The sequence below is a fragment of the Marmota flaviventris genome, chromosome 6, assembly GCF_047511675.1.
Source record: "Marmota flaviventris isolate mMarFla1 chromosome 6, mMarFla1.hap1, whole genome shotgun sequence".
Classification (NCBI taxonomy): domain Eukaryota; kingdom Metazoa; phylum Chordata; class Mammalia; order Rodentia; family Sciuridae; genus Marmota; species Marmota flaviventris.
In genome coordinates this window covers 139,835,520-139,852,404 of record NC_092503.1, presented here as the reverse complement: position 1 = coordinate 139,852,404, position 16,885 = coordinate 139,835,520, and the positions used below count along the sequence as shown (strand labels likewise).

At 39.7% G+C, this 16,885-nt stretch overlaps 1 protein-coding gene across 9 annotated transcripts in view; it reads right to left on the bottom strand.

The window, feature by feature from the left end:
- Positions 1-16,885, bottom strand: part of Fars2 (phenylalanyl-tRNA synthetase 2, mitochondrial) — a 513,853-nt gene that overhangs the window by 443,305 nt on the left and 53,663 nt on the right. The window lies entirely within an intron of this gene.

The window sequence follows — 16,885 nt, the reverse complement described above, 5'->3', positions numbered from 1 at the left end:
GATTAGGTTTTTCAAAATCTACAACTGTGAGGTACAGAGGAAGTAAGAGAAAACAGATGTTTGCAAGCACTTGCTAACAAACTGCTTCCTGCAGCAAGAAGACATGTCTCTCAATGTGACAATCTCAGGAGGCTAGGAGGTGACAAAGGAGATATTGTGATCTGTTCTCAGTAGGGAGTCACCTGACTCTCCTCAACTGCCAAAAAGAACTTCAGTGTGCATCTTCTGAGAAGGTCACGGCTGGAGGTTCAAAGGTCCAGCCAGATTCTACTTAAGAGACAACATAAACTTCCCAAGATTAAGCAATGTAACAGATTTCTGGATGGACACAAAAATGACTCAAACACAGAAGAGATGTACCAAATGGGGATGAAGTCAATACCACAAAACTTAATACAAGATTTTGCTCCCTATACATTCCCTATCTGAACACTCTCATCTCTTCACTCCCCCAAAGCCCTAACCTTGTCTAGTACCACAGAGTCCATAACCAATCTAAAAAGGAAAGATAACACAAGAACTTCCCACCTCAACACAGCCTACATTCCAGCGCCCTCTCTTGACCCTGTTTCCTGCTCTCTTCTCATATTCAAGATTAATCCATCCTAGACACACCATAAAACCTACTTCTACAACAACAACAACAAAAAAAAAATGGAATTAACACATGAAATCCAAAACAATGACAGAGTCTGTAAAAAATGTTTTTACTTACATAATTTTAAAAGTCTATGAGCATCATGAAAATGCTGATCAATTATTTTATTTAAATTAACACTTGGGAGATGCATACTGACATTAGGAGGGCTGGGGTTGTGGCTCAGTGGTAGAGTGCTTGCCTAGCATGTGTGAGGCACTGGGTTCTATTCTCAGTACCACATATAAATAAAATAGAATAAAGGTCCATTAACAACTAAAAAAAATTAAAAAAAAAAAAACATTAGGAGAGAAGAGCAGAAACTGTGAAATTAGAAGAAATTCACAGCTTTTAGATTCCTTTGATGTCCAAGATAAGGTCACATCTTTTCTGAATAACTGGCTCTCCCTGGTAAATTCTCACTAGAATTTTCAGTTTGGATGGCAGAGGACTTATGTAGGCTTCACTAAAAAACATGGCTTGTACTTGTCTATGTCCCCCCAAACTTTCCCATGTTGAGATCTAAACACCTAAGCTGATAATGTTAGGAAGTGGACCTTCTGCGGGGTGACAAGGTTATGAGGACAGAGACTTCACAAATTGGATTAGTGCTCTTATAAAAGATGACCCTGAAATCTAACTTGTCCCCTCCACCATGTGAGGACACAATTATAAGATATTATCAATGAGAAATGGACCTTCACCAGAAACCTAATCTAATGAAATCTCATTCTTGAATGTCCCAACCTCTCAATTATAAATAAATTCATAAACAAATTTCCATAGTTTATAAGCCGCCCAGTTTATGGTATTAATATTATAGCATCTCAAATAAACTAAGACACCTCACTGCCACAGGACAGGTTAAGTGCCCTGCCAACATACTTATCTCCACCAAGAAATCAAAGTAAAGAGGAACTTTTTATTACCTACTTGGTCCTGGGTATATAAAATCCTTCATAAATACTTGTGAATTAATCTCCAACTAGTATGTTTGATCCTCCAGGACCAATACTGTATTTTACTCAATCTTTCAATTCTAACACTATAGAAGAATATGTAGTAGCATCAAAATAAACACATTTCTTTAGAAAATACTTCTAAAACATACTATAGCCACAAAAAATTCCTAACACCTTCTCAAGAGTCAAAATATTATTCAAGTTATAATTGGATAAATTAGCTTTTAGATTCATAAGAAAGCATAGGGATAGAAAAGGGGTTCCTATAGCACAGCAGGTGAATTTTAAATACAAAAGAGCTGCTCCTCTGGAAGGTATCACTCCACATTTGCTCTCCAGTTCACAGACTGAGAAGCAGAGGATGACAGAGATGCCACTTTGCCAGCTACCACCTACAGTTTCCATCCAGATCAGGCTCCTCCTAAAACTGTACCAGCAGGGGGTCAAACAAGATCTGCAAGGCACTGTCCCTAGAGTTCCATATATCCATAGGTATTCTTTTCCAGCATTCTAAACAACTTCATTTTTCTTTCATGTTTCCAAGGTAGAATTTGTAGTTGAGGACCGTGTCCTGTTCAAGCAGTGAAGAACTTAAGGAAACGTAGGAAAAATTAATTCACCTCAAGAACCAAAAACTTACAACAAAAAAAAAGTGAATTCTGTGTCATTTCTCATTTGACTGAGTTATCTGATTTAAGAAATGGTACATTAGCCTTTCAATATCCATGGAGGATTAGTTCCAAGACCCTTGGATGACAAAAACCTTGGATTGCAAAGACTGTATGAATTCATGCGGTATCTTCACATACGCTGCACACCTCCTCCCATAAACAGTGATGCAGCACAAGATTCAACAATGGACCAAACATTCAGTGGTGGTCCCACAAAATGTTATCACCTAATGACATCACAGCCATCTTAATTTGAGTAACCATGTTCTACAATGGTCCCACAGCAATTAAATTGCCTGAGGAAGCATTTCTCAGACCATATCCCTCTTCTTAAGCAACACAAGACGGTACTTTAAAGCATCTATAATGACTCATAACACCTAATACAACATAAATGCCGAGTGAACAGTTGTCAATAGTTGTTTTGCTGTATTGTTAGGGAATTCTGACAAGGATACAGGTTTGTACATCTTCACTTCAAACATAATTTGTTTTTCAGATATTTTTGATCCTAGGTTGGTTGAATCCACAGATGCAGAACCCACACATACATAGGGCCGATCCTATAGCCAAACTCAAAAAGATGTCAAAACCAGGATCTAAAGGCTTACAGGCCTAAGCATAGGGAGACTGGACATTACTGGGGGTGATAGCACATGCTCACAACATAGTTCTGCCACTCATCAGCTTGGTGACTTTCAACAAATTAATTAATCTCTTCCAGTGTTCATTCCTCAATCTGTTAAATGGGCATTTGTGGTTAAAATGAATTAGAATGATACAGAAAGTCTTTGGCCAAAAGCAAATGCCACTGTTATTAGCTGATATTAATATAATTGTCAGCAAACTGCTCAAGGAAGTAACAACCTATTGTTTGCTAAAACAAAACATGAATGAGACCCACTATATCAGATTATCTTCCATAATCCCTCATTATAAGCAACTCAGAAAATAAGTTGTAGTCACTTATCCATTTTTTTCTTCTGAGTAAGGGTTTCACCATGTCATACAAATGGGCCTCCAACTTGCAATCCTCCAGCCTTGGCCTCCCAAGTATCTGGGATTATAGACATGACCACAGCACCCAGCTAACATTAATTTTTTTTATTGTATTTATTTTAGTGAACCACCTGCCCTCCTCAGAAACACAGAAGTGGGGAAAGAGCTCCAGGAAGAATAGCACAGTGTCTGAAGTTTCCCCCAGATGAGGATGATACGACCCACCTATGTAGAGGACCTGCAATGCCCCATCTAAAGTCCCAGGTGGCTCCTCCCAATGGTTTACACTCAAGGCCAGCTGTTTTGGGCCACGTTGGTTTTTAATGTCACAGAGGAGCCACATAGCCTATTAAATTGTACCCATGGAGAGAACACAGGCCAGGGACAGCACACATATCTATAATCCCAGTAACAAAAGAACCTGAGACAGGAGAATCACACATTTGAGTCCAGCCTGGGCAACTTAATGGGACCCTGTCTCAAAATAAAAACAAAAAAGGGCAGTGGGGTAAGGACAATGCAGCTCAGTGGTAAAGTGGACCTGGGGTGGATTCTAAGTACCACAAACACAAACACAAGAAACAAAGGGGAAAGAAAAAAAAAGCCATCCTCTGGGCGGGGGGAACCCATACACTTACACAGCATGGACCTAATGCAGGGCTCTACCCCTCCCGCCTGCCTCCTGCACCTGGCCACTCTTCTGTACCATGTCCTTTGGCTTCATGAGCTCAAGATCTCCCTGATCCACTTAAAGTGCAGGGAGCAGTAGCCTCCCCTCCCCACATTTACTCTTGCCTTGGAGGCCCATCAAAAGACACTTTATGGCTCCACTCTGGAACTACATGCTGAATCTTACCCAGCTCATTTGAAGCACAGGTGTATGCAGACGAAGAACTTCCCCGTGGCTGACCCTGGCTATTAGGGTCATACCTGCCAACATATTATTTTGGTCCCAACATAGAGGGACGATCCCTTTGAAAGCAGTTGGTTCTGTCTGTGCTCCCCCAACGTTGCTGGTGCTGTGGGGGGAGGAGGCGGTCACAAGGTCTCCCTGGGGGACTAAGCTGAAGGAAAGTGATATTAGTCTCCAGGCCAGGAGGGGGGGATAACAGACACTTTGTTCAGTTTCCTTTCTGCTCCAATTCCTGCTCCTCCCCACAATGCTGATCTCCTATTAAAAAACAAAGTGAGATGGGAAGGGCAGTCTTGAGGTCATTGCTTGGGGCTGGCAGTGAACCTCGGTTCAACCTCAAAAATAAGGAAGGACTGTAGCAAGTGGGTAAGCTGAAAGCTGGGGCTCCACGGTGAAGGTGTGGCCCTCTACCTGGGGTGTCACAGCCCAAGACTTGAGAGCTGGATTCACTGCTTCATCTTACTCCTGCCTACCAGTAAGTCCTGAATCTCATTCCTTTCATAGCCAATGAACGGCACCAACTCATTCTCATTTGTCTAGGAGTCAGAGCAGTCAGAAAGTAGCTAAAATATAAGGTATCACATGACTCATGTTTATCCTCAGGGTCCCTTAGGATTTCCTTGAAAGTACCTCTCTCACTGGGGTTGACAGTCAGGAATTTCTTCTATGAGTTTTTGGACCCTACAGACATAAAGAAAGAAATGTGGTATATTTTGCATAATACCTACCCCCACTGCTCCCAGAAGTTTTCTCCAACAAAAGGCAAAGAATCAGTGACCATGACATACAGAATGACACCCAGGCTACCCATGTCCTCCACAAGGCAGTCATAAGTTTTAAGGCAAAAATAAGGGGAACTGTACTAGAAGGTAACCAGCTTGTTTGCCAGACAGAAACTCATTGCTGAAGCCAAAGTCTATAACCTTAAAGACAGATATTCAGGTCAGCATCCAAAAAAAGTTCTTGGCTTTGGATCTTTATAAACAACCTCCCTTCTTATGGCAGTCCTGAGCAGCAGCTATCTAGCAGAGTGTGTCTCAGTCTTCTCTCTTACAGCCTCAGGAGGTAATGGAACATCTCCACTGGCACAGTTCATGACCAGGTGCAGGGTTTCGTAGGCCTCTATTATCTCATTTTCAGAATGGCAGAGCGATCTAGACTCTGGGGATGGTCTCTGGAGGCTAGAGTTCTGACTGTATGGCCCTCACAGCCATCTCAGTCCCACCTTACTTCAGGAGGTTGCCCTGTCCAGTGAAGTGGTCTTGAAGACCCAGAAGCTGTTGCTAGGAGTCTGCTCCCCCGTAGGGATGGTTATGAGGCCAGCTGCAAGTGACCTGCTAACTACAATAATGCGAAAATTCATTATACAAAATGGAGGCCTTTCTTTCATGCCCTAATCAATTGGAAAAGAGAGGCCACAGAAAAGAATCAGAAATAGTCAAGAATACCTGCTCCAGGAACTAACATACAAAACAACACAATGAAACAGACTGCCCTAACCTTGAGACTGTTTTCACCTATCAGCTGAGGATGGAACAGCCACCTTTGACCTTAAGATTAGCTTCATGTAGTAACTGCCACCTTACCAATCAGATATCACCAGCTCCCTCAAGTATCAAAAACACCAACCAAATGTAAAATAATTTGCGCAGACTCCTTTGTCCTAAGAAAAATTCCTAGCCTCTTTTTTTTGCAGATATACCAGATATCACCCCAGCCTCAAGTGTCCTGGATTATAATTCTTTATTCCCCCCAAAAGTTCCTTTATTGGAGACTTGTCTTTATATTTTGATTTCACTTTAACCCTAACAAATTAAATATGAAGAGAAATGAGTCACAGCAGCACACACCTTTAATCCTAGCTACTCAGGAGGATGAGGCAGAAGGATCACAAGTTTGAGGCCAGCCTTAGTAACTTTGTCTCAAAAGATGAAAAAGGGTTGGGGAGGTAGCTAAGTGGTAGAGCACCCCAGGGCTCCATCCTCAATATCATAAATAATAACAACAAATAAAAATAAAAATATGAAGCTGAGCATGGTGACACGCACAACTATAATTCCAAGTAACTAGGGAGGCTGAGACAAGAGAATCACAAGTTCAAGGCCAGCCTCAACAATTTAACAAGGACCTAAATAACTCAGCAAGACCCTGTCTCAAAATAAAAAATTAAAAATGTTGAGGACATAACTCAAGGGTAAAGCACACCCACCATGGGGTTAAATTCCCCAGTACCCCCCCCCAAAAAAAAAGAGTGCGATAGAAATACATAGGGGCAAAAAAAAAAAAAGGTAAAAAATGAAAATGAAAAACAGCTGAAATAAGAGTTGAGAACAATAAAAAAAATAAAAAGACTAAAAAACTAAAAAGAAATATGAGCAAATAAAAATCGGGAGAAAAATAATAGAAAAAGAAAAAAATTTAAAGAAAAAAAATAGAGAAACCAAAATCAAAATAGACAAAAAGCCAAAGAGGAAAAAAAAGCTAATCATGATCAATGTCCTGGGTTGCAAAGATCAAACTTGAAGGCCCACTCAAGGACTATATATAAGGCACTGGGAACTTCTAAACAATGGTTTTATATGAGGTCTTAGCAAAAAGTATGTCTATGAGGACCAATCAAGGCCTGGGATAATAATTCATAGTGGTTTCTTCATTTTCAGTCTCAAAGATCTCTTTTCTCAGTCAACTATTGGGGTCAGAAACCAAAAAGTACTTTTTATATGGGTTAAAACAATTAAGATTTACCCTCTTAGAAAATAAAACCTGAAGAATGCTTCAGAGACCTTATTGTTTCTAGTTAGAAAAACTGTGAAAATTGTTTTAAGACTTTTAATATCTACACTTAAACTCTTGAATTAGTCTCCAAATGATGCCAGAACCTAACTGACATTATGATACTATAGTGGAAATGTTTTGTTAGCCTACAGATAGTAAAGTACACATTATCTCTGTAACTGAGGGGAAGGTAGCTTTCATCATATTCTCATTGATTTTGCCCAGCTGCTCTGGAGTGAATTTTTTCCTCCCATAGGCCAGAGAACTTACTATGACAATTTCAATTATCCTTAAATATAGAGGTTTCAGCCGTGCTCCATTCATAATGGCACGGCACCAGTACCTCAGGGGAAGGAACCAAAAATCCCCTTCACTCACTCCTTCTTTAACATGTTTGCTTCCCCTATGTAGATCTGAGCATCTGACCTCCATCTTTTCCTTCACTTTGAAGAATCTCTCTAAACATTTCTTGACAGGCAACTCCATTGGTGACAAATTCCTTCAATTCTGCCCTTTTAAAAGATGACTTCTCTAGATACAGGATTGTGGGCTGGTGGCTTTGTTTGTTCTTGTTTGTATAGTTTCTGAAGAGAAGCCTGATGTCATTCTTATCCTTGTGCCTATAGTAGGTAAGATGTCCTTTCCTTTTGACTTTTGAATTTCTCTCTGATTTTCCTACAATTTTAACGTGACATGCCTAACCATAGGTATTTTGGGCATTTGCCTGTATGATGTTCTTTGGGCTTCTTAGATCTATGGTTTGGTGTCTATCATTAGTTCTGAGAGAATATCAGTCATTACTACTTCAAGTATTTTTTCCTGTTCCCTTCTTTTTCTTAATGTAGTACTTCCATTAGGTGTTTATCATACCTTTCGTAAGTGCCCTGTAGTTCTTGAATACTGCTTGCTTTTTTCATTCACTTTTCCCTTTACTTTCCAGTTTGGAAGATTACCAACAATGTATCTTCAAACTCACTGATTCTTTCCTTGGCTGTGTCCAGTCTACTGATAAAACCAAGGGCATTATTTCAGTGTTTTTGTAGGCAATCCTTAGCTTCTGATTCTTTCTAGAGTCTCCATCTCTTACATTTGCTAGTATGCTATACACTTATCCATTAGCTTTGGGAGGGTAGGCAGTGATCAAATCCATATGCCACGCAAGCAGTCTTTAGCATATTATCCAAGTTATTTTAAATTCCTTATCTGATAATTTAAAAAAAAAAAAAAAAAAATCTCTGCCCTATCTGTGTCCGGGCTCAGTGCTTGGTCTTTCTCTTCAGACTATGCATTTAAACTTGCCTTATAAACTTTTGCTGAAAGCAGTACATGCTGTATTATGTAAAAGGAACTGAGGTAAATAGGCTTTTAGTGTGAGGCTTTGTGTCTATCTAGTTAGGATTTGGGGTGTTATTTGCTGCAGGTGTCAGAGGTTAACATTCCCTCTGGTGTCCTTGTTTTTGCCTCCTGATGCTTTTGAGTTCCCCGGACAGTCCCTTGTTACTATACAGGAGCCTGACTAATAGGAAGCCAGGGTGTGGGGGCAGGGAGGTGCTCTTACAAGTCTATTAGTAAGTCTCAGTCTTTTTGTAAGCCTGTACCCATGGGATATGACCTTCACAAATGGTTCTCTGCTTTCTTTTCCCATTTAGGCAAGACAGGAAAGCTAGAGGAGGCTGGAGTTGGATATTTCCCATCTCCCAGGTCAGTTAGGCTCAGGTAAAACTCAAGTCTGTCAGACTTTGGTAAAACAGTTTCAACAGCAGGCTTTTGTTAAGGAGAACAGAATGCTGTGGGGCTTTTATTTCACAGTGGTTACTTTTCCCTCCCACTGTGAGAAACCCCCACCACCACCACCACCAAGACCCAGGTGGGGCTTCTAGCAGTAAAATCAAAGTAGAGACTCCATTAGGACTCGGCCCTGAGAACATGAAACTCAAAGCTAGAGCACACTGAACCTCAGCAAGTCATCAATTACAGTTAAACTGTTCCAACCAGTGTTGTGGTGGGAGCAGGGGCTTTTGGGGAGTGTTCTGTAAACTATGATTCTAGGTATCCCCTCTTTCTCCATTACTCAGGGTAGAGGTTTTATTCAGTGACCTTGGCTCTCTGATGGGTTAAGAAGAGTCACTGATTTTCAATTTGCTCACCGTGTTTTTGCTTTTTGAGCTTTTTTTTTTTTTTTCCTATTGTGAGGGCAGGGATATGAATTTCCAAGCTGTTCACATATTATCTGCTTAATTTTTTTGATTAATTCGTTTTGGTAATTTTATAGTCCTCTATATTTACAATGCTCATAATGTTCAAAAATGCAGGTTTGCCTCAAGTGATTTGCTTATAACATGCTATTTGAAAGTACTATTTATGTTCAACATACAAAATGTTTAGGGAAGTTGCTAATCTTCAGGACCAGTCACCCAGGGTGAATCTTTCCCAGTGCATCTGACATTTAAAATCTCTCCAGGCGTTTTGATTACAATGATCCTTCCATTATAAATAACTTCTAAAACCAGATGTCAGCCAACATGAATATGGCTCCATTAGTCAGCTAAGGCTGCCAGTTAAGCGTCTGGATAGCCATCGGCATCCCTCTTCATAATGAAGCCCTTGTGAGATGACAGAGTGAAAACCAGCAGTATATGTCTATGTCTTCAAACCTCTCTCTCTCTCTCTCTCTCTCTCTCTTTCTCATGCAAGACTCATTCGCTGATGCCCTATAAGGTAGCAGGAGGAAAATTACTTCATTTAAATAAAATGGTTTCCTAGATGGTAGTCTCTCATGGTCATTTGCCTCTGCACATGTATTTATAATCAGCCCATAGCAAATGTGTTAGGTACTGCGCTGCCCTCTGTTCCTCTCTTCTCAAAAAAAGAAGAAAAAAAACATCAAGTGACCCTTTAGAAATAATACAAAGTGAAAAATTCTTCTCAAAATATTATGTTACCAAAAAAAGATTCTTGGTGCTTTCGAAAATACATGTCTTATTTTTGATATCTATCCCATTATTCTTTTTTGAAAGGTGGGGAGTAATACTATTTCATTTCAAATATTTAATATAAAGACCAATGGTGGAATTTTTTTTCAGATTGTGTTTTGATCATTTCTCTTTGCTCCTTTCTCTCATCATCAAATGAATTTCCCACTTATCCCTATGACTTTTATCTTCAAAACTTACTCTTTCACCTCAGTAAATCTATACTGAATTTCATTAACTATGTCTTTAAAATCATAGCAACAATCATACTCTAAAAGTGAATTAAAATGTATATCTTAAAAAAAAAGAATCATAGCAACAAATAAAATATCCCACACAGTTTTGATTTCACTACAGGGTTTCTACAGGTGCTTCAGGCAAAGGAAAAACCTGAAAAAACTTTACACCACAGTCACAGTACTGAAGAAATTGCACACAATGCACACGGGAAGGAAGATTCTCTGACTGACACAATCCAGCATTTATGGGGACATGAAGGTTTTCATCCTGACTAATACTTGTCAAGGATCCTCATACTTACACAGAAGATTATACAACCCAGAAAGATTGTTACTTATTCAAAAAGATTATTCCTGAAATCCAAGTCATTTAAAGAACACAGTCATTTAATGAAACCTTATTCTACAAAATGATTCCTTCAGGACATCTTTGCACAAAGCCAAGACTCCATTAGCAAAATCATTGAGGACCAATTATGTCCATCCAGGATGGTTCTGCTTTAGGTTTTCATATATTGGACTTTTAAGAAACAGAACACAACTGAACTTTTGTCATATAGGTTGTATTTCTTTCTCAAAGGACTCCAGATTGCTATGTAAAATTCCCTATTTCTCCAAAAACTTTTCAAATAAAAGTGATATGAAATTTCACATTAATTATATGCAAGAATAATAAAATCTATATCTCCTCAATAATTTCTCATTATTTTGGAAAAGGGAACTGAAGCTCTCTAGGTGCCACTGAGCCAGTGGTAACCCCCTGTTCACCACACCTTCCAGGATCACAAGTATGAGGAGAATCTCCCTAAAATAGGGTCATAGATCAGTTGTGCAAATGAGACACACAAGATGACTGAGCATTTGAGGAAAAAAATACCCAATCAAACTGAGAAGGGACAAGATATTAGCTCTGCCCTAAGGAGAAAACTAGACCTTACACAGTTTATCATAGAAGGTAAAGTAAGTGCTTAGCAAAGAGTTGATGGATTTCCTCAGCTATATTGCAAGAAGCAGCTAGCTCAGCTGGTCCTCAGGGTTCAGCAGGCCTGGTGGGCCACCCCTACCAAAACAAGGAAGGGATCCTGCCTGCCCCCAGCCCTCAGGCTCAACTCAGTCCTCCTCTCCTTGGTGCCCATCCACTCATCCTTATTGAATCCTTCTCTTCAACATCTCAGGGGTGCAGCTACCTCTTCCCACTCTCTTCATTAGCCACCTTTATCTCCAGGCACCCTTGACTGGTTACAACCTTAGCCTCCCCAATGTGCTTTCCCCAACACAATCAGAATGATCTTTCTACTTTATGAAGAGGCTAGCTAAAACCATTCAGTGGTTCCTCAATGCCATAAATCTCTCTATAGATAAAATCCAAATGTGTTTGTATAATTTATAAGGTCCTTTACAACAGGCTCAGAGGTTTCCAAGCTTTTCGACACACTGAAGCCTGGGGAGCATACAGTTCCCTATGCTTTGAATCATATCCCACTCCAATTAAGTCAAAATGTCTTGGGGTGGGACACAAGCATTAGTATTTTCAATTCTTTACTTTTTTATTCCAGCTGATCCTAATATGCAGCAAAGTCTGGGAATCATTGAACCAACTACTATTTATCTCTCTGGACTCACCAATTATACTCCTTCACCATATTATCTAACCCAACAGAATAATTGTTCCTGTTTTCAATAAGTACACATGCTTTCTTGAATGCCACACTTTGCCGAGGCTGTCCCCTCCCTCTGGAATGCTTCTCCACCATCGAGGCAAGTGCACATCTACCTCCCACAACAATTCAACTCCACCTACAGTAGAGTTCTAAAAAAAAGCTCCCTAGCAGAGACTGCCAGCTGGAGAAATTAAATCAAGTTACCAACAAAGAAAACACATACTAAATGGCAATACATGCAGATCTGTGTCATAAATGCTGTGATATGCAACTTGTAAATCCAGCTGGGAATCAGGTGAAATGATAAAGTGTTGCCCTGCACCAACCAGCCTTTATCCAGGAAGCGTTCATGGATGAGTTAAAGAGGGGAGTAAAAAAACAGTGGTAATTTAGCAAGTGTCCAGAAAACCAGATCTACATGAGAACAGCCTTTCTGGATGTGTGTGGCTGGCAGTGGACAAGCAGACCTTTGTGAAGAACTGTGGCATATCCCAGCCAGATGATGAGGGGCAGGTGAATTTCTAACCTCACACCCAGATGACACTTAAATAAACCATTATCTGGATGAACACTGAAGTTTATTTCAAGAGGAATGGTTCTTTGTACTTTTTTCATCACGTGGCTTTGCACTCCTACCACCTTTCAAACACACTCACACACACTCACCCATCCCAGAATCCTCAAATCTGTTAGGGGCCGCATCAATCTGCTTTCCTGGCAACTTGGACTTTACCTGTTAAAGCACTGAACACAAGTTGATAGGACTACCTACTGGCTGATGGTACTCCAGGACGCAAGGCTGCCTAAGAGCAGGGATATGTCCACCTTGGTGCTCACAAATCCCAGATTTAATCCGATGGAAGCTCCTCAGAAAAGGAACTGTGTCTTTGTTTCAACACCAGATGTCCAGAACTTACTTCAGTATTTCTGGCACATAGTAGGCACTTAAATTTGTCATTGAGCCCAAGCTGAACTTGCAACTGAGCGTTTGAAATTTATATTTAGAACCATGGTCTTCAAAATCTGAGAAGTCATTCTTTAGGGAAAAACAGCACAGAACAGAGGGCAAGAATGAAGTGCCCTAGATTTTCTAGCACATCCTGAGAATAACCCTATTTTTCAAAACTGCGCTGGATGAGCAAACTCCCAGTGACTACAGAGCCAAGTTAATCTTTGAAGCTTTGATATTCCCTTGTTTTTCCTGCTAGCTTACTCTAATATTCTACACACTGTTAACGTCTTTTCTAGGTTGGCAATATTGTCTTCAAATATCAAACAATAAGCCCTCAGATAATAAAGACAATTCCCTATCTACTTCTCAGGGTTGTCATAAAACTTAATGAGAATATATGGAAAAAGCCTTCTTAAACACACACACACACACAAAAATGCTACACAAACGTAAATTAGGAGACTTATTAGAGATTAATAGTAAGCAAAGCCCAGAAGGAATTCTTACTGAAATTCTTATATTTTAATATCTGGGGATAAATGAATGCTCTGAATGAGATTGCCATCCTTTTGAATTAAAGGAGCATTCAGAAAGATTGTAGCCTCATTCATAACCTGAACTGCTTCCAGAAGATGGTCCCAAGTTATGTGCTTGTTCAAAATTATCTACAAGTTTCAGACAATGTACACATCTAAAAAGTTCATTAGAAGTCAAGCTTTATGTACATAAATTTAGTTTGTGGATGAATGTTTGTATTATATAAAATCCATGAACATTTAGAAGATTCTATGATGCATGGAAAGCTATAAAAACTAACTTATAGCCCCAAAATAAATCCATAATGGGTAAAGTCACATGGGACTACAATGGATACATCAATCTGAATCAGAAATACATTACAGTTACAGAACAAAGCAATCTGTGGATGGTTTTTGTCTCTCATTTTTTGACAGCTAGATCCAGACATGAGTTCCTTGTTCCCACTGCTTACAAACTATAATGTTCTTACCTACCCCTTATTCCCATGGTTAAAAAGAAGGGCAAAGCCTTTTTCAGTTTGTTATTGTTGTGTTTTGCAGTACTAGAGACTGAGCCTAGGGCCTCTAACATGCTGGCAAGCACTCTAGCCCTGCGCTACATCCCTACCCCTCAAAGCCTTCTCAACTCAAAACTCAAACACCAAGGTCAAAAACTGAGTTTATAAATCTAAAGGCCGGGCACGGTGGTGCATGCCTGTAATCCCAGCAGCTGGGGCAGAGGGGGGACAGGGATCAGCAAATTATCAAGACATTAAGCAACTCAGTGAGACCCTATCTCTAATAAAATACAAAATAGGGTTAGGGATGTGGCTCAGTGGTTGAGTGCCCCCTTAAACTCAATTGGCACTTCAGTTCAATCCCTGGTAAACTACCCCCCCCAAAAAAAAAAAGGGTTAATATCACAAATGATAGAAAGTTTTGTAGTAATTTCTTGCCAAGTAATAATTATTAGGCTTCTTTAGGTGTGTATATGTTTTAACACAAAGCGGGGAAAAAAGGAAAGAACAAGTCCTGTAATCTTACACTCAGATAAGCCCAGTAGGGTTAAGACAAAATAAAACTGTTTCCATTAATTTTTTTTAACCTCTGTTTATTTATTTTCTATGTGGTGCTAAGGATTGAACTCAGTGACTCAAAAGCACTCTACAACGGAGCGACAACCTCACCCATCAAGTGATACTTTTGGACAAGGTAAAGGGAATCCCTGGCAACATTTATTAAATCTATCAATTAAAATAAAAATCAAGCTGGAGATGTTTTAACTTTTTTGTAGATGTGGATGTACAGCATGACTTTTTTTTTTTTTTAAATGTGGTGCTAAGGATCAAACCTAGTGTGCCTCACACGTGCTAGGCACAAGCTCTGCCATGGAGCCATAGCCACAGCCCCTCCGGTTTGATTCTTGACACACACAGAGTTATGAACCACACATGGATTTGCACTTAATAACAACTTGCCTTAAAATCCATTCTCTGAGTGGCTTGGGTTGTAGCTCAGTGGTAGAGGGCTTGCCTAGCATGTGTGAGGCACTGGGTTTAACTCTCAGTATCACATATAAATAAAATACAATAAAGGTCCATCAACAACTAAAACAAAATTTTTTTTAAAAAATCCATTCTCTGGCTGGGTGTGGTAGCACAAGCCTATAATCCCAGCTATGTAGAGGCTGAAGCTGAAGGATCACAAGTTGGAGGCTAGCTGCAGCAACTTAGTGAGGCATTTGAACATGCCATGACTTATTTGCCTAATGTCTTGATGACGTGCTTTGGCTGTTACCAGAATCCTACTATGACAAACAGTGATGAAATGAGCATCACTGTTCACATACTTTAACAACCTTGTAAGTACAGACAAAGGGGAACTTTTTAATGATTGTATTGCAGGAGAAGAGGCCATATGCATTTGGATACTGTCAGATTCCACAAAAGAGTGGTTATTCAACTTGCTCTACCAAGGACATTATTTTCATTCACTCATTCAACATGTTTATTGAGCCTTAACATTTCTTCAAGATATAGCAGTGGTTTAAAAATAAAAAGCAAACCCGTCTGTGGACCTCACTGTTTTAATGTTGAGCTTCTTTGCCCAAACCCTCATGGGCACTTAGAAAATTGCCACTGCACTCCCCCATGAAGCTACATCCCTACAATTTTTTTTTTTAAAGACAAGGCCTTTCTAGTTTGCCAAGCCTGGCCTCAAATTTGTGATCTTCCTGCCTCAGTCTCCCAATTACAGGCCTAAGATTACAAGCCTGCGCCACCACATGAGACTAATTTTCACATTTTTTATGTCAAGTTTATCCGTATGTTTTCCATTATCTTGACTGTCACAAGAAAACTATTTTAAAACTCCTATTCTTGAATAGATAAAATAGAGGCACAAAACAAAATTCAGAATTCCCTTTCAATGGGAATGGGGGTAGTGCAGGTACCTGTCACCTCAAGTCAGGATCAAGCCTGCAGGGTAGCTTTGCATCCTAACCACACACTCCCCACAGAGATTCTGACAGGTGCCACACCTTCACACATACAGCAATTCTAAGGCCAAGATGAGATAAGTCATAAGTCAGGAAATTAGGTAGTTGATAAATGTGTGCTGAAATGCACAAACTCACTACTAAGAAATTTTAAAACTTAATGCCACTGTTTACTCTCAAGATAACAAAGTTAAACAGCAGTACTACCCAACATTACATGTTGTATATGGTTATGTTCATGGATGTTACTTGTATCAACTTGTACAAGGTAAGTCTGTGTGTATGTGTCTGTACACATGCTTACACCAATAAGTAAAGTATCAAAATGTTTATCCTTTTATTTGCTGGTAACTATATTGAAAATACCCAAAAGAGGGTTGTGGCCAGTGGTAGAGCACTTGCTTCGCATGTGTGGGACACAGGGTTCGTTCCCCCGCACCACATGAAAAATAAAATAAAATAAAATGAAGGTATTGTGTCCATCTACAACTAAAAAAAAAATATATATATATATATACACACACATATATATATATAAGAAAATACCCAAAAGAACTAATCTTAAATACACACAGAGCTTTATGCAGGACAGGCTCACTAGAGGATCATTTATCATCAGAAAGATATATATTCAGATCAACGGGTCTCAAATGCAACAGGGAGTCTGGCCACTGTGGACTGAGGAGACTGACTGCCCCTATCAGTCTAGGTGAATGACAGAAGGCACCACAGCCCACTGATAGCCCACTGAGGTGAAAGAACTAAGCCATAGTCCAAATAATATATATATATATATATATATATATATATATATATATATATTTTTTTTTTTTTTTTTTTTTTGGGAGCTGGGGGGCAGGGGGTAGGGGTGTTTACTGGGGATTGCTTTACCACTGAGCTATATATCCATCCCCAGCCCCTTTTTATTTTTTAGTGTGAGACAGGGCTTCATTAAGTTGCTTAGGGCCTTGCTAAGTTGCTGAGCCTCGCTTTGAATTTGCAATCCTCTTGTCTCAGTCTCCCAAGTCACTGGGATAACAGGCATGCACCTCCATGCCTAACTAACTAAATATTTTAATAAATGTCCCT